Source organism: Homarus americanus, unplaced genomic scaffold (assembly GCF_018991925.1).
Source record: "Homarus americanus isolate GMGI-L3 unplaced genomic scaffold, GMGI_Hamer_2.0 scaffold41820, whole genome shotgun sequence".
NCBI classification, from domain to species: Eukaryota; Metazoa; Arthropoda; class Malacostraca; order Decapoda; family Nephropidae; genus Homarus; species Homarus americanus.
In genome coordinates this window covers 1-8,635 of record NW_024750065.1, presented here as the reverse complement: position 1 = coordinate 8,635, position 8,635 = coordinate 1, and positions in this window count along the sequence as shown.

Here is an 8,635-nt window from a genome sequence, read left to right as displayed (position 1 = left end):
TGGAACACTGGAGGTCCTGACCTATAGTGCCAGGATGAAACAAAGGAGGTCCTGATGTCTAGTGCCAGTGTGAAACATTTGAGGTGCTGACCAATAGTGCCAGGATGGAACACTGGAGCTGCTGACCTATAGTGCCAGGATGGAACACTCTAGGTTCTGATCTCTAGTGCCAGAGTGAAACACTGGAGGTCCTGACCTATAGTGCCAGGGTAAGCACTGGAGGCCGTTACGTATAGTGCCAGAGTGGAACACTGGAGGTCGTGACCTATAGTGCCAGGGTGAAACACGGGAGGTCCTGACTTATAGGGCCAGAGTGAAACACTGGAGGTCGTGACCTATAGTGTCAGGGTGAAACATTGGAGGTCCTGACCTATAGTGCCAGTGTGAAACACTGGAGATCCTGACCTATAGTGCCAAGGTGAAACACTGAAGGTCCTGACCTATATTACCAGGGTGAAACACTGGAGGCCCTGACCTATGATGCCGGTGGGAAACATTGGAGGTCCTGACCTATAGTGCCAGTGTGAAACACTGGAGGTCATGACCTATAGTGCCAGGTGAAACACTGGAGGTCCTGACCTATAGTGCCAGGGTGAAACACGGGAGGTCGAGACCTATAGTGCCAGGATGAATCACTGGAGTTCCTGACCTATAGTGCCAGAGTGAAACACTGGAGGTCCTGACCTATAGTGCCTGGGTGAAACACTGAAGGTCCTGACCTATAGTGCCAGGTTGAAACACTGAAGGTCCTGACCTATAGTGCCAGAGTGAAACACTGGAGGTCCTGACCTATAGTGCCTGGGTGAAACACTGAAGGTCCTGACCTATAGTGCCAGGTTGAAACACTGAAGGTCCTGACCTATAGTGCCAGGTTGAAACACTGGAGGTCCTGTCCAATATTGCCAGGGTGAAACATTGGAGGTCCTGACCTATAGTGCCAGGGCAAAACAAGGGCGGTCCTCACCTATAGACCCAGGGTAAAACAAGGGAGGTCCTGACCTATAGTACCAGGGTGAAACACTGGAAGTCTTGACCTATAGTTCCAGAGTGGTACACTGGAGGTCTTGACCTATAGTGCCAGGGTGAAACACTGGAAGTCTTGACCTATAGTTCCAGAGTGGTACACTGGAGGTCTTGACCTATAGTGCCAGGGTGAAACACTGGAGGTCCTGACGTATAGTGCCAGGGTGAAACACTGGATTTCCTAACCTATAGTGCCAGTGTGAGAAACTGGAGGTCCTGACCTATACTGCCAGAGTGAAACATTGGAGGTCGTGACCTATAGTGCCAGGGTGAAACACTGGAGGTTCTGACCTATAGTGCCAGGGTGAAACACTGGAGGTCCTGACCTATTTTGCTGTTGTGATACATTGGAGGTCCTGTCCTATAGTCCCACTGTGAAACTCTGAAGGTGCTGACCTATAGTGCCAGGATGGAACACTCTAGGTTCTGATCTCTAGTGCCAGGGTAAGCACTGGAGGTCGTTACCTATAGTGCCAGAGTGGAACACTGGACGTCGTGACCTATAGTGCCAGGGTGAAACACCTATAGTTCCAGAGTGAAACATTGGAGGTTCTGACTTATAGTGCCAGGGTGAAACACTGAAGGTCCTGACTTATAGGGCCACAGTGAAACACTGGAGATCGTGACCTATAATGTCAGGGTGAAACACCTATAGTTCCAGAGTGAAACATTGGAGGTTCTGACTTATAGTGCCAGGGTGAAACACTGGAGGTCCTGACCTATAGTGCCAGTGTGAAACACTGGAGGTCCTGATCTATAGTGCCAGGGAGAAGCACTGAAGGTCTTGACCTATAGTGCCAGGGTGAAACACTGAAGCTCTTGACCTATATTACCAGGGTGAAACACTGGAGGCCCTGACCTATAGTGTAAGGGTGAAGCACTAGAGGTCCTGTCCTATAGTGTAAGGGTGAAGCACTAGAGGTCCTGTCCTATAGTGCACGTGGAAACATTGGAGGTCCTGACCTATAGTGCCAGGGTGAACCACTGGAGGTCCAGACCTAAAGTGCAAGTGGAAACATTGGAGGTCCTGACCTATGGTGCCAGGGTGAAACACTGGAGGTTCTGATCTCTAGTGCCAATGTGAAGCACGGGGGGTCCTGACCTGCCAGGGTCAAACACGGGAGCTCGTGACCTATAGTGCCAGGATGAAACACTGGAGTTCCTAACCTATAGTGCCAGAGTGAAACACTGGTGGCCCTGACCTATAGTGCCAGGGTAAACACTGGAGGTCGTTACCTATAGTGTAAGGGTGAAGCACTAGAGGTCCTGTCCTATAGTGCCAGGGTGAAACACTGGAGGTCTAGACCTACAGTGCCAGGGTGAAACACTGGAGGTCCTGACCTATAGTGTAAGGGTGAAGCACTAGAGGTCCTGTCCTATAGTGCCAGTGTGAAACTCTGAAGGTCCTGACCTATAGTGCCAGGTATGGAACACTGGAGGTCCTGACCTATAGTGCCAGGATGAAACAAAGGAGGTCCTGATGTCTAGTGACAGTGTGAAACATTTGAGGTGCTGACCAATAGTGCCAGGATGGAACACTGGAGCTGCTGACCTATAGTGCCAGGATGGAACACTCTAGGTTCTGATCTCTAGTGCCAGAGTGAAACACTGGAGGTCCTGACCTATAGTGCCAGGGTAAGCACTGTAGGTCGTTACCTATATTGCCAGAGTGGAACACTGGAGGTCGTGACCTGTAGTGCCAGGGTGAAACACGGGAGGTCCTGACTTATAGGGCTAGAGTGAAACACGGGAGCTCGTGACCTATAGTGCCAGGATGAAACACTGGAGTTCCTAACCTATAGTGCCAGAGTGAAACATTGGTGGCCCTGACCTATAGTGCCAGGGTAAACACTGGAGGTCGTTACCTATAGTGTAAGGGTGAAGCACTAGAGGTCCTGTCCTATAGTGCCAGGGTGAAACACTGGAGGTCTAGACCTACAGTGCCAGGGTGAAACACTGGAGGTCCTGACCTATAGTGTAAGGGTGAAGCACTAGAGGTCCTGTCCTATAGTGCCAGTGTGAAACTCTGAAGGTCCTGACCTATAGTGCCAGGTATGGAACACTGGAGGTCCTGACCTATAGTGCCAGGATGAAACAAAGGAGGTCCTGATGTCTAGTGCCAGTGTGAAACATTTGAGGTGCTGACCAATAGTGCCAGGATGGAACACTGGAGCTGCTGACCTATAGTGCCAGGATGGAACACTCTAGGTTCTGATCTCTAGTGCCAGAGTGAAACACTGGAGGTCCTGACCTATAGTGCCAGGGTAAGCACTGTAGGTCGTTACCTATAGTGCCAGAGTGGAACACTGGAGGTCGTGACCTGTAGTGCCAGGGTGAAACACGGGAGGTCCTGACTTATAGGGCTAGAGTGAAACACTGGAGGTCGTGACCTATAGTGTCAGGGTGAAACACTGGAGGTCCTGACCTATAGTTCCAGAGTTAAACATTGGAGGTTCTGACTTATAGTGCCAGGGTGAAACACTGGAGGTCCTGACCTATAGTCCCAAGGTGAAACACTGAAGGTCCTGACCTATATTACCAGGGTGAAACACTGGAGGTCCTGACCTATAGGGTCAAGGTGAAACACTGGAGGTCCTGATCTATAGTACCAGGGTGAAACACTGGAGGTGCTGACCTATAGTGCCCGGCTGAAACACTGGAGGTCCTGACCTATAGTGCCAGAGTAAAACATTGGAGGTCCTGACCTATAGGGCCAGGGTGAACCACTGGAGGTCCAGACCTATAGTGCACGTGGGAACATTGGAGGTCCTGAACTATAGTGCCAAGGTGGAACACTGGAGGTCGTTACCTATAGTGCCAGGGTGAAATCACGTGTGGTCCTGTTCTATAGTGCCAGGCTGAAAGACTGGAGGTCCTGACCTATAGTGTAAGGGTGAAGCACTAGAGGTCCTGTCCTATAGTGCCAGGGTGAAACACTAGAGGTCCTCACCTATTGTGCCAGGGTGAAACACTGGAGGTCCTGACCTATAGTGCCTGGGTGAAACACTAAAGGTCCTGACCTATAGTGCCAGGGTGTAAAACTGAAGGTCCTGACATTATAGTGCCAGAGTGAAACACTAAAGGTCCTCACCTATTGTGCCAGTGTGAAACACAGGAGGTCTTGACCTCTAGTACCAGGGTGAAACACTGGAGGTCCTGACCTATAGTGCCAGGGTGAACCACTGGAGGTCCAGACCTATAGTGCACGTGGAAACATTGGAGGTCCTGACCTATAGTGCCAGGGTGGAACTCTGGAGGTCGTGACCTATAGTGCCAGGGTGAAATCAAGGGTGGTCCTGTTCTATAGTGCCAGAGTGAAAGACTGAAGGTCCAGACCTATAGTGTAAGGGCGAAGCACTAGAGGTCCTGTCCTATAGTGCCAGGGTGAAACACTGGAGGTCCTCACCGACAGTGCCAGGGTGAAACACTGGAGGTCCTGACATTTACAGGTGCAGAGTGAGCACTGAGGTCTGAAGCCTGTGTGCCGTGTGAAACACAGGGTCCTGACCTCTGGCAGGGTGTGAAATGCCAGGTCTGACCTATGGTGCCAGGGGTGGTCCAGACCTATAGTGCAAGTGGAAACATTGGAGGTCCTGTTCCTATGGTGCCAGGGGTGAAGACTGAAGGTCCTGACCTATAGTGTAAGGGCGAAGCACTAGAGGTCCTGGCTATAGTGCCAGGGTGAAACACTGGAGGTCCTCACCACCTATGAAAGGTGTGTGGCTGCTGGAGGTCGGCCTGTAGTGCCTGGGTGAAACACTAAGGTCTGACCTGTAGTTCTTGGGGTGGCTGAGTCTGACCTGGTGTGGGCAGGCTGGGGTCTGTCCTATAGTGCCAGGGTGAGGAGCACCTATAGTGCAGACTGGGTCAGACCTATAGTGCAGAGTGGAAAACATTGGGTCTGTTCTATAGTGCCAGGGGTGAAAGACTGAAAGGGTCTGACCTGTAGTGTAAGGGCAGAGCACTAGAGGTCCTGTCCTATAGTGCCAGGGTGGCTGCTGGAGTCCTCACCTATATAGTGCCAGGGGTGAAACACTGGAGGTCTGACCTATAGTGCCTGGGTGAAACAAGGTCCTGACCTGCTGGTGCCGGGTGAAAGACTGAAGAAGGTCTGATGGCCCTGCCTGTGTGGGGCAGAAGCATACCAAGTGCCGGGGTGAAACTGGAGGTCTCACCTATAGTGCCGAAATTGTGAAACACAGGTCACAGCCTATAGTGCCTGGGTGGTACTAAAGGTCCTGATGACCTATAGTGCCAGGGTGTAAAACTAAGAAGGTCTGACATTATAGTGCCAGAGTGGAAACACTGAAGGTCGTGACCTATAGTGCCAGGAGTGAAGAATCACGGGTGGTCCTGTTCTATGGTGCAGGGGTGAAAGACTGGAGGTCTGACCTATAGTGTAAAAAGGTGGCAGGCACTAGGGGTCTGTCCTGTAATTACCCGTTGAAGAGCACTAGAGTCGTTACTATAGTGCCAGAGTGAAACATTGGAGGTCTTGACCTATAGTTTGAAGTGATACATAAGGTCTGACCTATATAGTGCCCGGGTGTTATTACTGGAGGTCTGACCCGTGCTGAGGTGCCACCGGAGGTCTTGACCTATAGTGCCAGGGGTGGTGTGAAACACCTGGAGGGTCTGACCTGGGGCCAGAATTGAAGCACACTGAGTCTGATCTATGCATGGTGTTGACACTGGGTTCCTGACCTATAGTGCCCGGGTGAAACACTGGAGGTCGGCCTATAGTGCAGAGTGGGCGTGGAATACGGCCCAGCCTATAGTGCTGGCTGAAACACTGAGGTCTGACCTATAGTGCCAGGTGGCTGCTAGGTCCTACTATATGGTGCTGGTGTAGAAGCATTGGAGGTCTGACTACAATTGCCAGGGCGGCTGCTGGAGGTCCTACTTGGTGCAGTGAAGCATTTGGTCTGACCTATAGTGCCAGAAATTGCTTGGCTGCCTGGAGTTCTGATCTATAGTGCCAATGTGTGACCCACTGGAGGTCCTGACCTGGTGCCAGGAGTACTGGGTCTCATGACCTGGTATGAGGCGTGCTGGGGTTGCCTGGTGGCAGTAGGCTACTGAAGGTCCTGACCTAGTGCCAGGGTGTAAACTGAAGGTCCTAGTATAGTGTAGAGTGAAACACTGGAGGTCTGACCTATAGTGCCTAGGTGAAACATTGGTCACAGTCTCTATGAGTGCCAGAGTGAAACACTGGAGGTCCTGACACCTGGAGTGCAGGGGTGAGAAATGGAGGTGGGTGACCTATGGTGCTGGGGTAAAACAGGAGGTCCTCTTATGGTGCCAGGAGTGAAACAGGAGGTCATGACCTATAGTGCAGGAATTGAAACTGGAAGTCATGACCTATGTTGCCAGAGTGGTACTGGAGGTCCTGACCTATGATTGCCTGGGTGGCAAGTACTAAAGGGTCCTGACCTATATAGATGCCAGGGTATACAAAACTGAAGGTCTGACATTATGGTGCCAGAGTGCCAGAGCACATGAGTCTGACCTGTGTGAAGTGTGAAACACAGAGGTCTGACTTCTGATGCCAGGTAAAACACTGGAGGTCAGCCTATAGTACCAGGAGTGTGAACCACTGGAGTCGTGGCCTAAAGTGCACAGGCTGCATTGGAGGTCTGGCTATATGGTGCAGGGTGAAACTGAGGTGGAAATACCTATAATGTACAGAGTGAGAGCATTGGAGGTCTTGACTATGGTTAGAAGTGATACAGGTCTGACCTATAGTGCCCGGGTGCTGGAGTCCTGACCTTTAGTGCTGAGGGTGATGGCTGCAAGTCTGACCCAGCCACCTATAGTATTGCCAGGAATTAGCAGAAACACTGAGGTCCTGGCCTGGTGCTTGGGTGAAACACACTGGAGGTCTGTGCTAGTGCTGGGGTGAAACACAGAGTCCTGACCTGCTGTTACCAGGGTGAAACACTGTTCCTGACCTGTAGTGCCAGTGTGGCAAAAACACTGGAGGTCCTGAACCTATGGTGCCAGAGTGTGAAACATTGGGAGGTCTGGCCTATAGTGCCAATGTGAAACACTGGGAGATCCTATATAGTGCCCAGAGTGAAACATTGGAGGTCCTGACCTATATAGTGCCAGGTGACTGCGGTCTGACACTGCAAGACAGGGGTATGACTGCTGGAGGAGTCTGACCTATAGTACCGGGAGTGAGATTCTGTGACCTATGGGCCAGGGTTAAGCACTGGTTCCTATATAGTGCCAGTGTATGTACTTTGGAGGTCCTGGACCTATAGTGCCAGAGTGAACATTGAGGTCCTGACCTATAGTGCTAGGGGTGAAACACTGGAGTGTCGCCCATAGTGCCAGGTGAAACATTGAGGTCCTGGACCTATAGTGCTAGGGTAAAACACGGGAGGTCCTGATCTATAGTACCAGGGTGAAACACTGCAGGTCCTGCCTATAGTTACAGAGTGAAGCATTGGAGGTCCTGACCTATAGTGCCAGAGTGAAACATTGGAGGTCCTGACCTATAGTGCTAGGGTAAAACACGGGAGGTCCTGATCTATAGTACCAGGGTGAAACACTGCAGGTCCTGCCTATAGTTACAGAGTGAAGCATTGGAGGTCCTGACCTATGGTGCCAGGGTGAAACACTGGAGGTTCTGATCTCTAGTGCCAATGTGAAGCACGGGGGTCCTGACCTCTAGAGCCAGGGTCAAACACGGGAGCTCGTGACCTATAGTGCCAGGATGAAACACTGGAGTTCCTAACCTATAGTGCCAGAGTGAAACACTGGTGGCCCTGACCTATAGTGCCAGGGTAAACACTGGAGGTCGTTACCTATAGTGTAAGGGTGAAGCACTAGAGGTCCTGTCCTATAGTGCCAGGGTGAAACACTGGAGGTCCTGACCTATAGTGCCAGAGTGAAACACTGGAGGTCCTGACCTATAGTGTAAGGGTGAAACACTAGAGGTCCTGTCCTATAGTGCCAGTGTGAAACTCTGAAGGTCCTGACCTATAGTGCCAGGATGGAACACTGGAGGTCCTGACCTATAGTGTAAGGGTGAAGCACTAGAGGATCAGTGGCGTAGCTAGAGTGTGTGGGGGCGGCCGTTGAGTTTGCCGCCCCTCCACCCCCGTGCCCCACAAAAAATACATATTGCACAGTGACTCACTCATATATATATATATATATATATATATATATATATATATATATATATATATATATATATATATATATATATATATATATATATTAAATAGTTTGTGTACCATTATAATATTACTGTACTTTCACATACTCAAATATAGTATGCTTTAAATACACACCAAACATACTTAAACTTTATAAGTTTCCTTAATCCTCAACAGGTTACAGGTTGTGTGTGTGGCGGGGGGCCTCATAGCAAGGGTGTAGCTCATGACGTGGCCGTGATGATGTGGGTCAGGTGTTAGGTCAGACACGACAAGGATTAACTTGCCGCCGATACAAAGGGATGGATTAACGTCTCCAGTAGCTGCAGATATGGGTGATGAGCAGACCCAAAAGTGCCGCCCCCCCAAAAGTGCCGCCCGGGGCGGACCGCCCCCCCCGCCCCCCCCTAGCTACGCTAGTGGTCGTCCACTACAACCTTCTA